Raw genomic sequence first — 23,939 nt, 5'->3', positions numbered from 1 at the left:
CCCTATTGAATACCGAACTACCTAAAGGATATATTGAGTATGTTTTGAAGATGGCAACAAAGCAAGACAATTGCTGAACCATTATGAATATTTATGAATTAAGTGAAAGTAAGATGAACTGAAAGCAAGGTGGTGAAAAGGGCCCTAACAATAAAGGGATGATTTCCCTAAAGGATGCTTCTAAGGGCCGTTGAAGTCTCGAAGTCCAAAATAAAAGTCTGTGGGCCTCATTACACGGTAGGCGGTAAGGGTTTACCGGTACCGGTAAGGGCACCGGTACCGGTAAACCCTTACCGCCTTACTACGAGGTCCCTTTGCGGGACCCGACCTTAACGGCTGGTGTAGACCATCCGTTAAAGTTGGGACCCGCAAAGGGACCTTGTTGCTAATTACGGTACCACAATTTGCGGTACCATAATTAGCCCCTTCCCCATTCCCATTGAGCCCTATGGGGCAAAAATGGGAATGGGGAAGGGCCATGGAGGAAGGGGGAATTACCGCCCCGCCAACCTTGGAATAGGGTGGTAATTCCCCTTTTCTCCATGGTGGTACCGGTATGGTACCAGCGGCAACCATGGTGCTAATAGCACCATGGTTTACCGCCTACCGTGTAATGAGGCCCTGTGTGTGTCTAAACCTTTGCCTGCCTTCACTCTTTGACAAAAATGTGTTAGGAAGTCTTTCAAAAGTAAAGGAGGCGGTTCAACAAAAATAGGAAACTAGGATTGGTTTCAGGTGGCCTTCTCACCAGAGGTAGGCTGTACAACTTCAAAAGGATGAGTTTAATCAAAAAGGACTGTTCATAGGCCCTTCTCCATAGTCCAAACAATGTCAATGTCCTTAATGCCTCAGGGTTCCCTTCCCCAAGCTTCTTGTCCTTCAGTAACACAAAATAGCCAAGATTCCACTTATTGGGCCTCTGAGGGTTCACTTCCCCAAGCTCAGGCCCCTTAAATTCAAACACAAGTACACTTCCTGGGCCTCTCAGGGTTCCCTTCCCAAGCTCAGGCCTCTTTCAAGTTCAAACACAAGTACACTTCCTGGGCCTCTCAGGGTTCCCTTTCCAAGCTCAGGCCTCTTTCAAGTTCAAACACAAGTACACTTCTTGGACCTCTCAGGGTTCCCTTCCCCAAGCGCAGGCCCCTCTAGAGCTTAAAAGAAAACACAAGTTCAGTTGTCAGGATGTACCTTCTTTTTCACACATAGTTCAGTCAAAGGGTTAGCATCAGAGACTCTCGAAAACGCCAGGTCATTTTCTCCTCCTAACCGTGACCACCTCTCTTTGATTTTCCTGCTCTTTACCTTTTCCTTCAAAGGCTTTCTGTGGCCCTTCTTGTTCCCTCTGTTTTTTTGACTTTCCATCTTGTACCCATTGGCACTTTTCTTTCCTTCGCCTGCAGACTTACACTATCCTCTTCATGCCCACTGGCGCCTTTCTTTCCTTCTCTTGCACACTTGCACTTTCTTTACCACTTCGTGTCCACTGGCATCTTCCTCTGTTTTCCTGTGCACACTTGCACTTTCTTTACCTCTTTGTTCCCACTGTCACTTTCCTTCTTGCTTTCTTGTGCACCCTTGCACTTTCTCAACCGTTCTGTGCCCACTGGCACCTTTTCCACTCTGCCGGGTCGCTTGCACACTTCTCTCTCTTTTTGGGTCACTCGCGCTCTCATTGATTTAGTCAATTTCCTTTGTGTCCCTTGCGCACTCTGCTTTCTGACTTTCTCTCAATCTCGTTACTCTTGTCAATCTTTCCTTACTAGTTTCCTTTTCTTTCCTCATTTCCAATCCCTGCCACTTGGTGCATTTTCTTCTGCCTGCTCTGCTTCAGTCAGTCACATGCTCCAGAGTCTCTCTCTCTCCCTCTCTCTTCACGAGGCTCATCCGGGCAGCAGCTCACTGACAAGCGGCCCCGCCTGGTTGTGCGGGTCTGAGATCAGAGTCTCACCACCTGCTCCTCAGACGCCCTTTGGGCCAGCACAGATCCCAAGGGAACAAGCAATGTTTTACCCGCCAGCAGCAGCCTGTAAAATGCTTCGCTCTGGCTCTCAGGAGACACAGCTCCGTAGCCACGCTGTAGCCCCTCAGAAACACTGGGCCATCGTCTTGGCATGCCGTTCCCCTCTGAGCTGTCGATCCTGCTGCTCTCTGCTCAGTGGCTTCTCCGGTCCAAACAACATCCACAGCTCGCTCTTTCATCTGCGTAGAACCACACCTTTTATAGTTGGAAAAGCAGTCAAGTGCGAGTGATAATCAAAGAATGCCTGACTCTGCCTGACTCCAGAAATGGGATAACTCACGTTCCTTCTACAGCCGGTTCCCCTTACACTCCCCACACTCCTCGTGTTATTCCTTTGGGAAATCTTCCCCTCCACCTTAAGCAATAACTTGTGCAGCTCCTTCTTAGGAAGCCCACTGCTGATCCTTTCCCTCCTGCTAACTATCGCCCAATCTCCACCACTCCTTTTCTGGGCAAACTCTTGAAAAAGCTGGCCATCTCTCAGCTTAATCTGCACACTGAATCTGTTGGTTGTCTCCACGGCTACCAGTCTAGCTTCAGAGCTGCCAGAAGCATGGACACTGCTCTCCTGAACACCCATGAAGACCTACTTTCTAACCTTGATTCTAACCTTCCTTCTGTCTTGATTCTCCTCAATCTTTCTTCAGCTTTTGATACCGTCAACCATAACATCCTGCTCAATCGCCTTAGTGATATCCTGGGTATCACTGATCAGGCCCTTGCCTGGCTGACCTCCATTCTCACTGACCTTCCCTCTCAGGTCCAAATGGGGTCTTTCCTCTCTTCTATCTCTCTCTCTACTTGTGGTGTCCCCCAGGGGTCTAACCTTTTCAAACAATACCTGGCACTTCGTGCCCACCACATCACTTCTTTCTGCTCCAACTTTCAGTGCTATGCGGATGACACCCAGCTCTCTTTCAGGCTCCCCTCAGCCACCTCTTCCCCTTCTCTCATACCAGACTGTGTGGCCGCAATTCAGGAATGGTGTGCTGCCAATGATCTCTGCCTTAATGCCAGTAAGACTGAGATCCTCCTCATCGGAACACCAGCTCCCTCCTTTCCTCTCTCTCTCTGGCCACCCACTTTGGGCCCTCTTCCTGCTCATACCTATGAGGCTAAGAACCTTGGTGTCATCTTCTACTCCACGCTCTCCTTCTCTCCTCACATCTCTGACATCTCTAAGAGGTCAACTATCAGCTGCACTTCCTCAGAGGTAGTCTTCCGTTCCTCACTTCCCCCAGAAGCTCAATGTCTCCAGAGCTCTGGTCCTACTACAACAGGCTGTTTCTAAATGTGCCTGCCTCTACTCTCCGACCTCTGCAACATATCCAGACCAGGACTTCGAGACTTGTCCTTGGCCTCACGCCCAGGGATCGTATCTTTCCAGCTCTGAAATCTCTGTTCTGGCTCCCTGTGGGAGCAAGGATCAAGTTCAAGACCCTTTGCATTGTACACAAGGCTTTCTGGGGCCAGGGACTGCACTACTCTAACTCTCTATTTCTAAATATCTCCCGTCTCACGCTCTCCGCTCATCCACTTCCAACTCTCTGCGGCTCAGGATCTTTTCCAAGCAGAGAGTTGGGGGCAAATCTCTCTCATCGACTGGGGCCTCTGTTACGCTCACCTGGCTCCCACAGAGGCGTCGATCTGGACTGGACTGCTGCGGTCTCCACCAATGTGACGCATAGGGCCGAGATGACGGACTGGACTGGCCCACCTAGCTTTGTTTGCTTGGCCCGTAGGAATATAAGTGGAGAAAGGGAATTAACCACCCGTGGAGTTGAGAGTAAATCCCCCCACCCCGCTGTTCTCCCCACTGATCACCTTGGATGTTCCCTCTTATAGTCTCATCTGATGATTTGAAAAGATGAGCTCTCCATCCTGCATTGAGTGCAGGGGCGCGTAGATAACCAGTTGCTTCACTGGCTCGAAGGAATTGGTGAGTTCCAGGACAATATTGACTCCGATATTCCCGGCAAGACGCCATAAGTATGTAGCTCGTAAGAGTTCAAATGCCCGACTTTCACACATGTTCTATGCAGTGTCTTAGGAAAGAGATCCCTTCATTCCTCACGTCTCCACCGGCTTCGCCGCGTTCACAGGACAATCCATATCTGCCTCGAGTGCAGTCCGTGTCATATTCTGGAAGCCGGTGGAGACTTGAGGAGTGAGGGGATCCATTTCTTAATACACTGCATAGAACCTACAGTGTCCGTCTTCTACATCAACAGTGTTGTGATACTGGCTTGAATAAAGATCTTTTTCCCTGGCATACATCAGATTACCGAACTGCTGTCATCCTGCGACATTTAGAAAAAGTAATCTTTGAGATCTGAAGGTTTGCATGTGGTTCCAAGATCACTACGCTGTCTGTGAGAACCAAAAGGACAGTTTTGCCTAATACACACGAGCCCTCTGCAAATAATAGCCGAAGGTGACTGAGAACTATATGACCTTTGTGAATAACAACACCTGTCACGACCCTCGCCCAAAACCCCATCTGGCAAACCCATTGGCCAGGTGGAGTCAGGACTCGGGCCTCTAGAGCCTGGCATACTCTTCAAAAGCCATCATGGGGCCAGTCCTAGCGCCTATCACGCCAGGCTCATACACCATGAACAACAATGTGCTTGGGAACTACTTTATTGTATTGTCAGCCAACATGGAGGCATCCACATAGCTTGGTTCCTAAGAACCAAGCTATGCGGTCTAGTGTTTTGGGTGTGGCAGGCCTGGTACTACTTTACCTGGGCTATATAAACCACACCCTGACTGCAGAACATGCTTCGGGTTACTTTGCACCTTGCAACGTGACGCTCACCGTGTCCAGCTATTCCCTCGAACCTCAGAGAAGCAGAACCTGCAAGGAGACAAAAGGAACATCATTAGCAGCAGCATCTTACCTGCAGTCTTCATCTTTAAACACTCGCAGCTACTGAGAACAGCTTCCTCGAATCTGCACGCCTCCCGGACAGAACAACCTGAAAGAGGAAGATAGAGGCAACATTAAAGAAAGCTGTAGAGACATTTACAAATTACGAACTGCTCAAAAGGCTTACCTTGCTGGTCGCCTCTCGGCTGGCACCACTGCGGACATTCCACTCGCGCTGAAGAACACCGCGACCTACAAGGAAGGAAAACACAGGTTAGCAAAGGCAAGACTTTGCAACGTTGCGCATAGCGCTTACTTACCGCATCATAGCGCTCTTAATGCGCCATCATTTACCAGCATTGCTCAACCAAGCCAGTTCGCCGCGCTGAAGCTCCGCATACCTAAGGGAGGAAAAAAGAGACATTTTAAACAAAGAAAGGCATGCAGGATAGCAACAAAACTAAAGAACAGCAATAAGACCTACCTGAACAATATCAAACGGGCCGGCGTCAGTGAAGTAACTGGACCACACTCGCCCATGAAAGACAACACACCCCTGCAGAGAAGGCAGAACAGAGAGCATGCCTAATTCTACCACAAGGCAGAACCTTCCCCGCAGACCACATCAGGGCAAAGCTGAGAAGCATACCAGCGAGTAACCCAGCTGGGTGGCATCCCTGTGGATACCAGGGGAGCGTAACAGAACACAAAGCCTACTATAACAAATCCACTTGGGTGCCATGGAGACATCAGAAATGGACCAATTGGCCCAATTACTAGGAGAGATTCGTGCTGAGGTTCATTCTGCCCGACAAGAGACTAATGCCCTCTGGAGAGACCTAATAGTGACCAAAGAACGCACTGAAGAGACAAGCAGGCAATACTTGCAATCACAGGCAGGACAGACTCCTCTACCTGGAAGCAATCCAATGATGCAAATCCCCGCCATACCACCCACTCCGGTACAGATCACGTTACCTGGAACAGTGCCCCTGGCACCACCAGAAAGGTTCCCAGGCGACCCACGGAAGTATGCGGCATTCATCAATCAGTGCCGCCTTCATTTTCTTTGTAGGCCTGGAGCATTTCCAAACGACCAAGCTCGGATAGCTTTTGTCTTATCATACCTGAGTGGTAGTGCAGCAGATTGGTCGATGCCGTTGGTAACCCATGACGATCCTCTATTACATGACTTTGGGGGGTTCCAGAGAGAAATGGAAAAACGTTTTGCTCGCCATACCCAGGAACAAGCAGTAGACAATGAACTCTTGTCCCTCCGACAGGGGAATCAGGACTTGTTAACGTACATTGCTACCTTCAACAGACTGGTTGCCGAAGCTAGGTGGCCAGAAAACAAAAGAACCACGTTATTCCATCGAGGCTTACGAGGCGAATTAAAGGACGTCTTGGCCCAGGTGGTTGATCCACACAGAGACTGTGCAGAATTGATAAATCTGGTCGTGCAGCTAGACCACCGGTTGCAGGACCGAAAGGCAGACCGGTCTAAGACAGACCCTCGGACCGTGTATGTTCGACCAAGGGAAAACACATCCCGTGCACCTGAAAATGCTGTAGAACCCATGCAGATTGGAGGGATACGGCCTCCATTAACAAAACAAGAGCGGGACAAAAAAGACAACAACAGCTTTGTTTGTATTGTGGGAAACCAGGACATTTCCTGAAGGACTGTCCTGTAAAACCCCCAAGAAGAACAGTCAGGGCCACAGAGAAGGATGAAGCTAAGGAATCGGGAAACTAACAAGCTCGACAAACGTAGAGGTCAGTTTGTCAAGTGAGAAGAAAGAGTTGCTGACCTCGCACTTTGCAATACCAGTGATCTTAATTAACCACCAACAGTCGTCAAGAATCCATGCCGTTGAAGCATACATCGATAGCGGAGCAGTTGGAAATTATATTGATCAAGAACTGACAGCAGAGATGGGGCTCCCTTTGTGTTCTAAGCCAACTATGGACAAGGTAACCACAGTGGATGGGACAGAAATCGCTTCCGGACCAGTAACCCAGTGCACAGCCAGGGTAACCTTGCTGTGTCAGGACGGACATCGGGAGTCTATTTCATTCGATCTCATCAAGGCACCTCAGTTCAGGCTAATACTAGGGATGCCATGGTTGGTTGCTCACAACCCTTTGATAGACTGGCGGGTACGAAAATTAACCTTCCCCGGTGACTGCTCCCCTGCCTGCTATTACCAAGAGAAGAAACCCGACATCTGTATCCCCATGACTCCCGGAGCGACAGTATCAACCCTGGGAGCAACTAATACCTTGCCAAGTGAATACCATGATTTCCAGGATGTTTTTCGAAAGGACCAAGCCAATAAATTGCCGCCGTACAGGCCCTATGACTGTCAGATCGACCTTGTTGCTGGTGCACAAATCCCTTGCAGCAGGATCTACGCTCTCACAGAACCAGAAAACCTTCATTTTTAATCCTATTTAGACCAGTACCTTGCAAACAGATTTATCCGTCCTTCGAAGTCCCCCGCAGCCAGTCCTTTGTTCTTTGTACCGAAAAAGGAAGGAGACTTGAGAACCTGTATTGACTACCGCGCATTGAACCAGATCACCGTGAAGAACCGCTACCCCTTGCCACTTATCCCTGAGATGCTAGACCAAGTTAAAGATGCCCAGATTTATACCAAATTGGACCTTCAAGGAGCGTACCACCTGGTCTGAGTCAGAAAAGGAGATGAATGGAAAACCGCCTTCCGTACGAAGTACGGCTTGTTTGAATATCAAGTCATGCCCTTCGGGTTATGCAACGCTCCTGCGGCATTCCAATATTTCATGAATGACGTCTTAAGGGAGTTAATTGATGTGTGCGCCTTAGTGTACATAGACGACATCTTAGTATACTCAGCCTCGGAACGAGATAATGTCAGGCACGTTCGTTCAGTCCTCACCAAGCTCCGTCAAAATCGCTTGTTTGCAAAGCTTGAAAAATGCTTTTTTCACGTCACCGAAGTAGAATTTCTTGGTTTTATCCTTACTCCAGGAGGCATCAGAATGGACGTGCACAAGGTAGATGCCATTCTGAAATGGCCTTCACCGACGTCTCTGAATGGGGTACAAAGCATGCTGGGCTTTGCGAACTTCTACCGCCGGTTCATCCCAGACTTCTCTCAGGTTGTGCACCCAATCACAGTACTATTACGAAAAAACAATAAAAAGTTTGCTTGGACCGAAGAAGCAGAAGAAGCCTTTCATGAACTTAAACAAAGGTTTACCTCCGCTCCAATCCTGCGACATCCTCGTCCAGACCTCCCTTATGTCGTTGAAACTGATGCGTCCAGTCTCGCAATGGGGGCTGTCCTTCCACAGAGAGACCCGGAAACTGGCCAGCTACATCTTGTGGCCTTCTGGTCGAAAAAGTTCTCACCTCCAGAGATTAATTATGCCATCACGGACAAGGAACTCCTGGCTATCAAATCCGCCTTTAAAGCCTGGAGGCACTAACTTCTGGGGGCCAGACACACCATTACAGTCATCACAGACCACCGAAACCTGCAATAGCTCAAAACAGCCAAGGCCGAGTCCTCGCGCCAATTTCGGTGGGCCCTTTTCTTCGGCGAATATGATTATGTAATCACATTTCGACCAGGAGTCAGAAACGGAAAGGCGGATGCCTTATCTCGCATGGGCATAGATGAAATAGTATATACAACTCCAGACCCAGTACCTATTATACCTGAAGACAAACTCTTGGGTATCACGACAGCCTTAACACAAGCAGAACTACGAAAAGAAATCCAACGGACAATGAATCCTGATGCCTACCTCTCATGGCAAACTCAAGGAGAACAATATACCATCAAGGACACCTACCCTTTTTTAGGGATCGCCTATATGTACCCAAGAAGGAATTACAACAGCATATTATTTCAAACTATCACAATTCACTGATCGAAGGGCATCCTGGGATCGCCAAAACCCTAGCTAAGGTGAAAGAGAACTTTTGGCGGCCTACCTGGCGTAAGGACATCATTCAGTATATTCAGTCCTGCGGTGTCTGTGCACAAAATAAATCACAGAAACAAAAACCATCTCGTCTCCTACAACCATTGGACATTCCTCCAGTTCCATGGCACACTCTTTCCCTTGACTTCACCACTGATCTACCTCCAAGCCAAGGGTTCAACACCATCCTTGTAGTTGTGGACTTATTCTCGAAGATGGCCCATTTTATTCCTCTCAAAGGCCTCCCAGATGCAGCCACTTTAGCAAAAGTGTTCCTGGAGGGCATGGTTAAGTTACATGGCTTCCCTTCGGTTCTGGTCTCTGATCGAGGCAGCCAGTTTGTTTCAAACTTCTGGAAAAAATGCTGTGCAATGGTGCAGATCGGCGTTCGGCTATCTACCAGTCACCATCCCCTAACGGACGGCCAAACCGAGAGAAACAATCAGACACTCGAGCAATATTTACGGTGCATGCTGCACCACGAACAAAGGAATTGGAAAGACCTACTATGGAGAGCCGAATATGCATATAACAATTCTTTGCATTCAAGCACGGGACAAACGCCCTTCTATACCCTTCATGGCAGACATCCACGTACCTCTGAACTAGACCTTCCAGCCAGCTTGGAAATGCTAGCAGTAAAGTCTCTATACACAACCATTACTCAGGCTTTCAAAAGGGCAAAGGAACACCTTATTCATGCCAAAGAAAAACAAAAGAGATTCGCCGACCAACACCGGAAAAAGGGCCCTGATTATCAAGTAGGAGACAAAGTTTGGTTAACCGCTAGATTCGTACCCATCAAGGGAACCCGGACCTTTCATCCCAGATTCTTAGGACCCTATACCATCAAGGCAATTATCAACCCAGCAGCCGTGAAACTGGATTTACCACCTAATCTACACATCCGCCCGGTATTCCATGTGTCCCTCCTGAAACCAATGCAATCCGGCACACGGATTGGGACACCACCTAAACCCATACTTGTTGACGGAGAACCAGAATTCGAAGTCAAAGATATCTTGGACTCTAAATACTCTAGGACCAAGCTATATTATCTCGTCGATTGAAAAGGATTTGGACAACAAGATAGATCCTGGGAGCCCAGTGAGAATATCCACGCACCACATCTAATCAGGAAATTCCATCGGAACTTCCCAACCAAACCTGGGCCAGACAGAAGGAACACCATGGGAGGGGCCTTACGGGGAGTGCTGTCACGACCCTCGCCCCAAAACCCCCTTTGACAAACCCATTGGCCAGGTGGAGTCAGGACTTGCACCTCTAGTACCTGGCATCCTCATCAAAAGCCCTCATGAGGCCAGTCCTGACGCCTATTGTGCCAGACTCATACACCATGAACAACAATGTGCTTGGGAACTACTTTATTGTATTGTCAGCCAACATGGAGGCATCCACATAGCTTGGTTCCTAAGGACCAAGCTATGCGGTCTAGTGTTTTGGGTGTGGCAGGCCTGGAACTACTTTCCCTGGTACTACTTTACCTGGGAAGGAACAAGCTATGCGGTCTAGTGTTTTGGGTGTGGCAGGCCTGGAACTACTTTCCCTGGTACTACTTTACCTGGGCTATATAAACCACACCCTGACTGCAGAACATGCTTTGTGTTACTTTGCAGCTTGCAACGTGACGCTCACCGTGTCCAGCTATTCCCTCGAACCTCGGAGAAGCAGAATCTGCAAGGAGACAAAAGGAACATCATTAGCAGCAGCATCTTACCTGCAGTCTTCATCTTTAAACACTTGTAGCTACTGAGAACAGCGACCTGAAAGAGGAAGATAGAGGCAACATTAAAGAAAGCTGTAGAAACATTTACAAATTACGAATTGCTCAAAAGGCTTACCTGGCTGGTCGCCTCTCGGCTGGCACCACTCCGGACATTCAACTCGCGCTGAAGAACACTGCGACCTACAAGGAAGGAAAACACAAGTTAGCAAAGGCAAGACTTTGCAGCGCTGCACATAGCGCTTACATACCGCATCATAGCGCTCTTAATGCGCCATCATTTACCAGCGGGGCTCAACCAAGCCAGTTCGCTGCGCTGAAGCTCTGCATACCTAAGGGAGGAAAAAAAGAGACATTTTAAACAAAGAAAGGCATGCAGGATAGCAACATAACTAAAGAACAGCAATAAGACCCACCTGAACAATATCAAACGGGCCGGCGTCACTGGACCGCACTCGCCCATGAAAGACAACGCGCCCCTGCAAAGAAGGCAGGACGGAGAGCACGCCTAATTCTACCACAAGGCAGAACCTTCCCCACAGACCACAACAGGGCAAAGCTGAGAAGCATACCAGCAAGTAACCCAGCTGGGTGGCATCCCTGTGGATACCAGGTGAGCGTAACAACACCTATCACCTACATTTTGGCACGAACAGAAAGATTTCATCACTGTTCTGTGTATTATATTTTGTCCTGAAGAAGGTCCAGGCAATCAAGGGCAATATTTGTGCCACCGGAGGACCGAAACATATGTAGACATGTAGACAGGGGCCACCAGTTTAGAAAGGTGGTCTGAGGAAAATGTACCTAACTGTAAAAGAAAATATAGGGCTGACTTTAACATTTGTTGCTAACAGAAATTGTTACAGTGTGTAATACACTGATGATATGTGCTAGAAAAAGTGTGGATATCATGAGATTTTGAGTTGGTATGCAAGTGTATGAAAGGTGGTCGTGAGAGGTGTGGTCCCAACTAGGTGGACATATATAGTTTATATGATTGTTTTATATTGTGAAAATAAAAAGAATTTATATATATTTTCTTTTTGGACCTAGATTGTGAGTGGAGTCGATTTCATGTTATTATTTTTCCAACCTCACTGCTTCCAACCCATATGTCTGATTGGAGCTATATTGTTTACCTGAAGGGGTTGGTAGCTTAACAGGTATCATCCCTTTGTGAGTTCTCTGTCTTACTTTGATACCATGACTTCCTTACACCCTCCAAGACATGACTATGTCAGATGGCTTCCCTTGCATATGGCTCGCTCTCTCTTCTCGATCGGTTTGTAACTGTTATATACAGGTCCCAGTTCAAAGAGGCGTACCGTTTTCTTTCGGGTGTCCTTTTTGATTCAGCATTACCTCAAACCAATGGAGAGGAAGGCACATTCCTGTTATTACAGGCAATCCCCGATAAGAAGATTGTGTTTTTGCATAGGGAATCCATATACGAATGAGATTCCATGTCCCCTAGAGGGGAGTCACTCCCAGTGAGGTCCCACTTGCCCAGACATTTAGGGTCTTGCTAAGTGGGCTCACCTCCCTAGCCTCACAGGGGTGGCTCCCCCTTGGGGAGAAGGGACAGATAATCTTGATTCATCACAGTTGTGTTTGCTTGCTTCATTGAAGCAACTTCCAATCTTAGGGCCTGTACTTTATCCCTGAGTTTTTATAGGGAATCCATGTCCAGGTCTAAATGTGGGCATCTTATCCTGTCATACACTACATCTTACATCTACTGGGTAGCTGTTCTTGGAGGGCCACTGGAAGAAAGTGGAGCTGTCCTACTTCTGGTTTCCAGGATGCGTAGTGTAAAATAACCCAGGAACCGGAACCAGCCTCCGTGCATCCTGCCATAGGATCACACCCGGACACTCATGGACCGGCTCCCTGTGACACAGTATGACACCCACTGATTAATGTGGTACATGGACTGCACAAGATGCTGCCCAGGGAGAGCCACTGAAGTAGGTTATAGGCCGAACAAATGGAGGACCTTGCTGAGTGCAGGTAAGTAGAGGTTCACAATACTGGCTAGCCCAGAGGTGGAGCAGGCCGGTACAGCAACAAAGAGGCAGAGCACAGAGGCCAACAAGGGTCCAGGAAGGGCAGTCATCAGGAGTTTGTTTGATCAAACCTTGTAATTCTTCCTCTTCACATCGCTGAACTTTTCATATCATAACCTTCTTGGCCCTGTCTCGTCCCTGCTCCCATGCTCTGGGTCTGCCTGTCAAACAGCATCTCGTCTCTGCTGGGTACCTGTTCTTTGAGGGTCACTGGAAAAAAGTGGAGCTGTCTGTTTTCTGGTTTCCAGGATGTGGAGCATGCAATAACTGAGGAACCAGAACCAGCCCTGGGGCTTCCACATATAGGCATAGGGAACACACATGGACACTCAGGGACTAGCACTCTGCACCATGCAATGACCTCCCCTGATTAACGTGGTAAAAACAGGGGACCTTGCAGAGCGATGGTAAGTAGAGGTCCAGAATACTGACTGGATCAGAGGTGGAACAAGTTGGTGCTGCAACAAAGAGAAAGAGGCAGAGGACAGCAAAGGGTCAGGAAGGGCAGCCACCAGGAGGAAAGGACAGGCAGGAAACCAGGAGAGCATAACAGACAGGCAGGCTTGGAGACAAGGCAGGCAGGGTGAATTGTCAGGAATTATAGTTCTGCCTACGCACCACCCTCATCAGCCGGTACACATGGCGGCTTTACCGTTGCCATGTAGCTTGGGGACCATTCTCAGAGGGCAAAGCAGCAATGACCACAATGCCGGAAGCTTACTGAGACTTGCAAGTAAATACACAAGTTCGGTAGCATAGAGCGCGTCTCAAAACTTTGCTTGTGACCCATGAGCAACGTCTTCTGTGTTCCTGCTTTTCTCCAGTTATCTGATTTCTGAATCAACTTCCTGGCTAACGGTTTTTGTGTTTCACTCTGGTTTTTGACAAACTGGTAAAGACTTTGCTCTCTTGGTATGCGTACTCTGGAATTGTTGCATGGACTCTGTGTTTTAGATTGTCCCTCTTGGAACTGGTGTTTGCTGACCTATTTTTTGTTGTTTTGAGCAATATCACACAACTTTAGGAATTGATTGAGGAATGGACCTCAAACCTTGTTTAAGTGGACTTCTTTATGGATTAATAGACATACATCCCTTGATTGTAATCTGTCCCTTTCTCTAGCTCTATGTCCTTGTGCTATTCGGGTTGGGCCAAACTGGACTTGTGTTTTTTTTTCTTTTCTCATATGCTGAAAGGGGTTCCTGACCTCTGTACTCCACCTTATTTTCTCTATCCCATTCCCACTTCCTTCCTCAAGCCAATATCCCAACATAAGATGGTAGAAAAGGGACAGTGGCAAATAGTGCATATTTCTGTTAACTAATGGTACTAAACGTCAGTGCCCTCTTCTCTTACAGCTTTGGAGAGAGCCTTCGAGCATCCCTCCGCCGTCCACTTCAGTCCTCTCCTCTGTGTGGTAGGATGGAGAGGAAGGCCTGTTCCCTTTCAGGAGATGTACCACCCACAAGCCTAATAGGAATAACCAAGCAGGCTTTGAAGGAACAGGCAGGCAGAAGGAATAAGCAGGCAGGCTGGGTGTAAACAGGCAAGCAAAATAGGCAGGAGAAAATGGCAAGAGAAGTGATGCGGGCAACACAGAGCAACACTGAACATGTTATGATGTATCTGGTAACTCTTTCGGGGGTTGAGGGGGTGTAAATCATCCACAGTACAAAAACGAGGCTCTCCCTGCCTTAGAACATACGCATATCAATAGAGACCGCCAACCACAGGACATAAGCGCGGAAGTGCAGCGCCGGTCCCCCGTGCATGTCAGTTGAAAGGGCAGTGTCCACAGTCCAGAGGCCTTGTCTCTACTGCTATGAGACAGCCCGCATTTCTAACAAAGACCAGGAAAACCTTGTTGTGGCCCCCAGAGGTTGAAACATCACTGGGGATACAGCATCCAGGTAGGTGTGCTTTCAGGGCCGCCATGGGCACCATGCAGGGTTCCGCCTCAAGTGCAGCATGACACTGCCTACGGCTGCACTGGCCTGCGTGAACCTTCCTATTGTGGTCAACTGGGCCCTATTCTTCTTCTGTCACTTCTGAACTTTTTGATCTTCTTCGCTTTCCTCCTACCCCCTCCATGGCACTCTCTTCCCCTGGAAGGATTGCTTCTGTATCACTTTATGGCCCTAGCGTCTGCACCTCTCTGTTACAGCCCGTCACAAACAGTGGTCTATTTGGCATTGTTGAAAACACATCTAGTGCGTGTTCCTTTCTCCTGTGCCGGTTGTTCCCGACACATCTTCTACGTTCATGTGCAGCAGTTTAGCTGTTTATACTCTGTGTGATGACATTTCCAGGAAGCAACATGATGACGCTTCCAGGAAGCTGGTTCCCGATCAAAGGATTCAACATAAGCTGCAGCTACACAGAGTTTCTACTTTCAGCAACCGACGCTCTGGTACGTTTCGTGCCCTGCCTTTTCTTCTATCTTTTATGCCTTTTTTAACTTTCCCCTTCTGATCCTCCACCTGTACTCAGCAATGTCTGTTCTTCTGTCATCAACAGCGCTCCCCATGTCTGCCGTCCTTGATCCGGTCCGCAGTTGCTGTATTTCCGAGCCAGCTCTGCTTCATAAGGAAAGGGGTTGCCTATCCTGCTACAAGCCGAATACCTCTCCATCTGTCTTCAGGGTTTTCTACCCCATAGGGTTTCCCTGAGACTTTTCTCCCTGACTTGGAATATTCTGGAGGGTGAGATTTCAGGGCGTTTCTTACAGTCTTCAATTTTGATCCAGGCATTTATATCAGGTCATTGTCATTCGACTTGCATATTGTGAATAGCTTGTAAGTCTTAAATACTTTTTCACCTATGGATTCTTCTTCCTCCTACTCCTAATTCTGGTCTCTCCATTTTCTATGGTCCTATCTCTTTCTGGTGCTCCAATCTCCTCCTTCAACTTTTCCCCCATTACCTCTCCTGACAACTCTCAACTTCACCAACAGCCACCTCCTTCACTAACACCATCTCCCTCGGTCCACTCGCACCTCCTGTTTTTGCCTCCTTCTGCAAATCTTTTACTGTGGCCTCCTGATATTTTTCCTTCCCTCAAGTCTTTAAAATGTCTTCCCGACGTCCCCATCACATCCTGTTCTTTCCTCCTCCCGACTCTTTCCACCACCTCGTACTGATATTATCACCTCCTCAAAGTCTGCTTCTTGGTATAACCACCTCTCTAACTTTTCACCATCTGCTGATGTTACCAACTCCTTTGCTATGGCCACTTCCTTCTATTCACTCCCCTCACCTGAGGTTGCCCCTTCTTTACAACCATCATCTCCTGTTCAATCCAAGCTCTCACCATCTCCTCTTGATCTGCACTGCCATCACCTTTCCAGCTTTCTCTGATCTTCAAGTAACCTTTTCTACCAGCCTTAACCAAACATGGGCCTCCTTCTCATGCAGCCCACACTCAGCAAGAGGGTTTGGTTGCAATTTTTCTATGTTCTTACACTGAGGGTCTACACGTGCGAGCGGTAATTGCTGAGATGGAACAAGTTACTTACCTGTAACTGTTGTTCTCCAGCATGGGTCTGGCATGGATTCACATGCTCATGAATATTCCCCGTCGTCAGGCTGGGAATCCTCGGTAAAGAAAAAACCAGTATCAGTTTCGTTTCTGATCTGTCTTTCGTAGCAATAACCAATCACTGGTCTCTGCGTCATACTGACCACAGCCAATGACTGCCCTCTACCTAAGCACCGCCTCTGGCAGCCATCTTCAGATTTGGAAGCACGTGAAGTGGCAGTATGGCCAAGTGAAGAGCCGCAGAGGGGTAGGCGGGAGGGTTCGCATGTGAATCCATGCCAGACCCATGCTGGAGAACAACAGTTACAGGTAAGTAAATTGTTCCTTCTCCAGCATGGGGTCTGGCATGGATTCACATGCTCATGAATAAAGAATACATAGCAGTACACACATGCACAACCACGGGAGGTGGCAAAGGCTCAACATTAAGCATTACATCAAACCCAACATTAAGCACCTTACCTCCTCACCAGGCTCACCTCAGGCGTACAGGTTGCGCAGCACTGCTTGGCCGACCCTGGACTCCTCCCTGGAATCCCGATCGACGCAGTAGAATTTCGTGAAGGTGTGCGTCGACCTCCACGTAGCAGCCCTGCATATGTCCAGCAGGGGCACACCAGAAAGGAACGCTGTGGTGGCTGCGATCGCTCTGGTGGAATGGGCTCTCGGACGGCCAGGCAGCGGTCGGTTTGCCAACCGATGACAGTACATGATACAGCCGGAGAGCCATCTGGAAATGGAAGCCTTCGAGAGAGCCTTCCCCTGATTGACAGGTCCAAAATTCACAAAGAGTTGTGACGTCTTCCGAAAACACTTTGTGCGGTCCACGTAGAACTTCAGCGCTCTAGCCACATCCAGCGAGTGCAAAGTCCTCTCAGCCGGCGATGAAGGCGACGGGAAGAACACAGGCAACACCAAGGGTTTGTTGAGATGGAAGTCCGACGGTACCTTGGGCATGAAGGAGGGGTGCGTCCTGAGCACTACCCTCGTGCCGTGAAAAGTCAAGTACGGGGCCTTGCAGGAAAGGGCCTGGATCTCTCCCACCCGTCGTGCGGAGGTGATGGCCACAAGAAACGCTGTTTTCCACGACAGAAACTTCAACGGGGCCGAGTGCAGAGGCTCGAACGGAGGTCCCATGAGCTTGGTCAGCACCACGTTGAGCTCCCACGCCGGGGCCGGAGCCTTCACCGGCGGGAACGATCTGAACAGTCCCTTCATGAACTCTTTCACCAGACGATGAGACCACAAAGACGTCCGCCCCGTGGTTCTGGTGTATCGGGAGATCGCAGCAAGATGAATCTTGATGGACGCGTGTGCCAGTCCAGCTTTGGCCAGCGTCAGCAGGTACGGCAGTACCTGGGGAGCCGTAATCCGTAGAGGGTTAATCTTCTGTGCGTGGCACCAGACAGAGAACCTCTTCCATTTGTGTCCGTAGCATTTAAGAGACGAGGACGCCCTGGCCTTTGCAAGAACCTCTCTGCAGTCGGCCGATATGTCGTATCCTCCAAACTCTAGCGCTGCAGGAGCCAGGCCTGCAAGTTCAGCGATTTCGGGTCGTGGTGGAGGATGGCGCCTCCTTCCCTGGAGAGTAGATCCGCGTCCACCGGCAGCTTGATTGGCGGGGACGCTGATAAGTCCAGAAGGTCCGGGAACCATATCTGCCACGGCCACGCAGGTGCGACGAGGATCATCCTGCACCGTGACCTCTTGAGCTGGTTGACAAGCCGGATTAGCAGTGGCAAAGGAGGGAACGCGTAGAGGAGCAGGCCCTCCCAGGTGAACAAGAAAGCATCGCCCATGCTCCTCGCCTGGGGAAACCTGCTGGCGAACCTCCGGCACTTGGAGTTCGTCGCCGTCGCAAACAGGTCGATCTGGGGTGTGCCCCACCGTCGGAAGAGGCGATCCACTAGATCCTGCCGTAGTTCCCACTCGTGGCACGAGCGCAGCTCCCTGCTGAGTGAGTCGGCGACGGTGTTTTTTATCCCTGCCAGATGAAACGGCACCAGAAACATCCTTTGGGCGACGGCCCAATGCCACAGGTCCTGCGACTCCTTGGACAGTGCTGGGGACCTGGTTCCGCCCTGTTTCCTGATGTAAAACATGGTGGTGGTGTTGTCGGTGAAGATCCTCACCACCTTGCCCTTGAGGGACGGAAGGAAGGACCTGAGGGCCCAGAACACTGCACGGAGCTCCAGGACGTTGATAGGAGGGACTTCTCTGTCGGGAGCCAAAGGCCTCTCGCGTGCAGATTTTCGGTGTGCGCTCCCCACCCTTCCAGGGAGGCATCCGTGGTCACTGTCTCCTGGTGGTCTGGGGTCTGGAAGTCCATGCCCGCCGTCAGATGCGCGCGGGTGCCCCACCACCGGACCGCTCGGCGGAAACTCTCGTCGAGTGTGATCCTCTCCTCGAAGCCGCCCGTCGTTTGGATCCAGCGCGCGTCCAGGAACTCCTGCAACGGGCGCATCCGGAGCCTGCACATGGGAATGAGGTAGATGCAAGAAGACATCATTCCGAGGAGGGACTTGATGGACCTCACCTTGGCCGCGTCGGAAACCAACATCCGCTGTACCTTGCCCAGGATGGACCTGGTCCTTTCCTCCGACGGGGAGGCCAGAAGGGACACTGTGTCGAGCTTCGCTCCCAGAAACAGTGCGTTTTGCGTGGGTTCCAGGTGGGACTTGGCGTAGTTCACGGAGAATCACAGGTCCGTGAGAAGTTGGACGGTCCTTGCCGTGTGCTCCACGGCGAGCTCCCTCGTCTTGGCTCGGATGAGCCAGTCGTCCAGGTAGGGGTAGACGTGGATCCCCTCGCGGCGCAGCTGCGCCGCCACCGGTGCAAGGCACTTGGTAAATACCCTGGGTGCCGACCGTAGTCCGAAGGGGAGGGCTTTGAACTGGTAGTGACGCCGTTGGACCACAAACCTGAGGAATTTTCGGTGCCCTTTTAGGATGGGAATATGGAAGTAGGCATCCTCCAAATCCAACGACGACAGGAAGTCTCCTTCCTCCAGCTGACCCAGGACGTGCTGGAGGGTGACCATCCGGAACTTCTGCGCCTTGATGAATTTGTTCAGACGTCGCAGGTCTAGGATGGGGCGCCATCCTCCCGTCTTCTTCTTCACGAGGAAGTATCTCGAGTAAACTCCGGAGCCCCGAAGCCTCTGTCAGGAACCAAGATTGGAAGCATTGGTATCTATGGCGGTTCAGACGGTGAACGGTCTAGTCCTCATCCAACATGGCGCCCAACAGGACAATGGAGCTTATATATATCCGGCTCCGCCCACTTTTCGGCGCGTTGTATCTGTTATTTCACGCTCTCATCGCTCCCACTTCGGATTATTGCCTTCCTGTGTATTTCTCCTACTCTCTGGTTCCCTCTCTTTACTTCTATTGCCCTTCCATCCCTTTATCCCGTGTTCGCTACGGTCTACTCTGCACTCACCTTTTTCCGCAGTTACTACAGCTGCGGTACTCTTCCGCTTCTCTGTTTCCTCCTAACCTTAAAACTTCACCCTCGCTCTCCGGCCACGTAGGTGCTCGCGCACTGTGTTCCGCGTCCGGAGGCAGGAGCTTTCTTACGTGACTAGCTGTTCCTTCAGCCCTTCTGACTGGTTGTTTCTTCCGCTCTCACGGAAGCGCTATGCCGGTTGTGGTACCGGTTGCCTCCGAAATTCCTAGAGCCTTTATCTCTTCCCTACCTTTACGTTCCCTTCAGCGTATACCTGCCGGCGAAGGGTTCCCTTCGTCTCGCCGGATTCAGTGGGTTAACGCTATTCCTGACTACGCCTTCTCTCGGCAGTCCTTCTCTTTCCTTCTCTTGTCTTCTACTCATAGTATCCCGTTACTTTTCTATACCTTCCCTCCGTGTCCTGGTTCCCGGCCTCTTGAGTTCCTGCCATCTCACATGTTGACTACTTCATCAACTCTGACATCATTGAAACATACCATCTAAGAACCCATCTGTGGACTAGGGTTTTTTCTGCCTTCGGGCTTTTTCCCTAGAACTGAGGCTGGCCCCCTGGGGTTCCCCGGTGATAGGTTCACTCTTCTGTCAAGGTGGCCTCCGGAGGGGCCAGACCTTATCTTCACGAAAAGAAGACCAGAACACCGAAAGTCAGGGTTCCAAGGACTATTAAGAAGCAAGGCAGAGTTGATACTGACCCGAGTGTACGTGCCTCGGAGGAGACAGGTGAGGAGAAGGGGGAGGTGGACTCGGACCTGGACAGTATACAACGCCCGAATCCTAACATGGCTTCCTTGGAACAATACCAGGAATTGGTAGCGGCAATGCAGAATCTCACAGTTGAAGTCCAAGCCCTGAGGACAGAGAACATAGCACTCCGACAGCAGGTAGTCCTGCATAGAGACGACCGTGGAGACCTACCTGCGATGCCCCTTTCCTTTGGCAAATATAACGGTTACCCGGGAGGAATGAAGGAATTCCTTGATGCCTGTGGTGTGTATTTTGCCTTCCGTACCCATGCCTATGAATCAGCAAGATCGAAGGTTGGATTCATCATCGCCAATCTCACAGGAAATGCTCTGGCTTGGGCAACTCCCTTGGTTGCCAGAAACGACCCTTCCTTGATTGATTATGATCGTTTTATAGAGGGCTTCAAGGAACGATTCGACAGACCAGAGGTACTATACTCCTCTTTAGAAGCTATCCTGGATGTCGAACAAGGGAACACAGACGTGCAGACCTACATCGCCAGATTTCAAAGACTAGCAGCTAAGGCAGACTGGCCTGATGCTGCCCAACAAACGATATTTCGGAGAGGACTCCACGACGAGCTTAAGGACGAGTTGGCTCGTGTCGCCCGGCCAGTATCTTGTCAGGAATTGATGACCTTAGCATTACAGATTGAATACCGAATAACAGAGAGACGGCAAGAAAGAAGACGATACAGGAGTAATTCTCATTCCCTCAGTCTACCGAACCCTTCTCCAACGAACCGGACCTACGCTCCTCCGGAAGAACCCATGCAGGTCGGAACTACTAGGGGACCTGTTACGCCGGGAGAACGTAAACGAAGAAGAGAGACCGGGTTATGTATGTACTGTGGTTCCGCCAAACACTTATTGAGAAGCTGTCCGGAAGTGCCACCCCGGAGGAAGGAAAACTTCAACCCCCGATCTACAGCAAGGGAAGTCTCGGGGGAAGTGCCAAGTACCCTTGCAACCATTCAAGAACCATGAACAACCCGGAGGAAAACAACCTGATGGTGTTCCAGGTCAAGTTATGGTTGTCTCCTTCGAGTTCCATAGAGGTACTTGCTATGTTAGACTGTGGAGCTGCAGGTAACTTCATGGATGCGAACTGGGCGACAGAACATCACATAGCTACTAAACGTAAGACAACTCCCATTCCGGTAGAGGGCGTAGACGGTGTACCACTGTCATCCGGTCCCATCACCACAGAAACGATACCACTAAAGATGGAGATGAGTCATCACTCGGAGTATCTGGTCTTTGATCAGATCAGAGCAGCCCATTTCCCTCTAGTCATCGGTATTCCATGGCTAAGGAAACGCAATCCCCACATTGACTGGAAGGCAAATAGAGTGAGCTTCAACTCATTATTCTGTAAGTCAACTTGTATGAGCCACATGGATTCCTCCACTCATCCTGAAGCAGAACCACCTCCTACACCGAGTTCGATCATCATAGCCTCTGTTCCACCTCAATACCACGTCTTCTCTGAGGTATTCATAGACATCCAACCTCGGGATCTTCCCCCTCACCGACAAGAGGATTGCGGTATCGACCTGGTACCTGATGCAGTGATTCCTTTTGGGCGGATGTACCCTTTGTCACTTCCAGAAAGGAAGGTTCTACGAGAATATCTGGACTCTAATCTCCAAAACGGGCTCATCCAAGAGTCGAAATCAGCCTGTGGAGCCTCCTTGTTCTTTATACCAAAGAAGGACAGCTCCGAACTGCGTCCATGCATCGACTATAGAGGGCTTAATAAGGTGACCATTAGAGACCGGTATCCTATGCCATTAATCCGAGACATCTTGGAGGCGGTGCAAGGAGCCGTATATTTTACCAAACTGGATCTAAGAGGGGCCTACCATCTCCTAAGGATAAGAAAAGGTGACGAATGGAAGACCGCGTTTCGCACTCCTTTCGGATTGTTCGAATACCGGGTGATGCCATTCGGCCTGGTCAACGCCCCCGCTGTCTTTCAGAGGTATATGGATAAGGTGTTCGCAGACATGTTATTTATCTCGGTGGTAGTGTATCTGGATGATATCCTAGTATACTCTCAATCACTAAACGAACACAGGTCACTAGTGAGAAAGGTACTCCAACGTCTTCTTGAACACCAACTTTTGGTGAAACCGGAAAAATGCATATTCGAGTCCACTTCCGTATCCTACCTGGGATTCGTTTTGTCAGGAGAAGGCATAGAGATGGACCCAGTCAAGGTTAAGGCTATCATGGAGTGGAGAGAACCCAGCACTATCAAGGAACTACAAAGCTTCTTAGGGTTAGCCAACTTTTATAGAAGATTTATACCTACCTTCTCCAATCTAGTGCTCCCTCTCACGTCCCTGCTCAAGAAAGGAGTCAAGTTTACTTTGGGAGATGAACAAAGGAGAGCAATTCAGGCTCTTAAGGAATGTTTTTCCTCCGCTCCCATTTTGATCCAGCCGGATCAGACTATACCATACATCCTGGAGACAGATGCTTCGATAGGAGCTGTAGGTGCTATCCTGTTACAGAAGACAGCCGATGACATTGAACACCCGGTGGCGTATTTCTCGAAGACTCTCACCAGTAGTGAACGAAACTACTCCGTCTTAGAGAGAGAACTTTTAGCCATCAAGTTCGCCTGCCAGGAATGGCGACATCTCTTACAAGGCGCATCCCATCCCTTCGTGATCAGGACTGACCATCGCAATCTCCGAGTACTACAACAAATGGAGTGCACCAATGCCCGACATGCCCGGTGGGCATATTTCTTCCTACAGTTCGATTTCATACTAACTTATATCCCGGGCACAGAAAACAAGAAGGCAGATGCCTTATCCCGGAGTATCGGAGATGGCTCAGGAACCTACAATGAACACGACTACCTTTTCCCAAATCTCAAGATTGTAGCTTCCACTGTCTCATTTTTCCGAGATCTGATACCTCATTATCAGGGCGGTGCAAGACTACCCGCCTCAGTCATCCAAGGCAAGGATGGACTGTACTATCATGGTCACGCCCTGTTTATTCCCACCAAAGAGCTCCAGAAGCTCGTCCTTTCGTGGTGCCATGATACCCCCTTGTCGGGTCACCCAGGCATCAGAAAGACCTATGAACTCTTGCAAAGAGGCTTTTGGTGGCCAAGATTAAAGACTGATGTATATCAGTATGTTACCTCCTGTTCAATCTGTGCCTCTAACAAATACCGAACCGGTAAACCACTCGGACTCTTACAACAACATACCTTACCGTCACGACCATGGGAACATATCTCTACAGATTTCATCGTTGATCTTCCCCCGTCTGATGGCATGACGGTGATTATGGTCACAATCGATTCATTTAGCAAACTGGCCCATTTTTCGGCCTTTAAACAAATCCCTTCAGCTTCTGAGACAGCAGATATCTTCCTCCGAGATATAGTCCGTCTACACGGTCTGCCTCAGACCATTGTATCCGACCGAGGACCTCAGTTTACGTCCAAATTCTGGGCTTTGCTTTGTCAGGTCTTGGGTATCA

The 23,939-nt window shown here is 49.6% G+C and overlaps 1 protein-coding gene across 2 annotated transcripts in view; it reads right to left on the bottom strand.

Moving 5' to 3' along the window:
• RDH13 (retinol dehydrogenase 13) overlaps nt 1-23,939 on the bottom strand; it is a 535,971-nt gene that overhangs the window by 89,762 nt on the left and 422,270 nt on the right. The window lies entirely within an intron of this gene.

This window comes from Ambystoma mexicanum, chromosome 4p, assembly GCF_040938575.1.
Source record: "Ambystoma mexicanum isolate Mex_15411 chromosome 4p, UKY_AmexF1_1, whole genome shotgun sequence".
Lineage (NCBI taxonomy): Eukaryota > Metazoa > Chordata > Amphibia > Caudata > Ambystomatidae > Ambystoma > Ambystoma mexicanum.
Note: the sequence above shows the minus strand (reverse complement) of the source record. Positions and strands in the feature narration are given on the sequence as shown.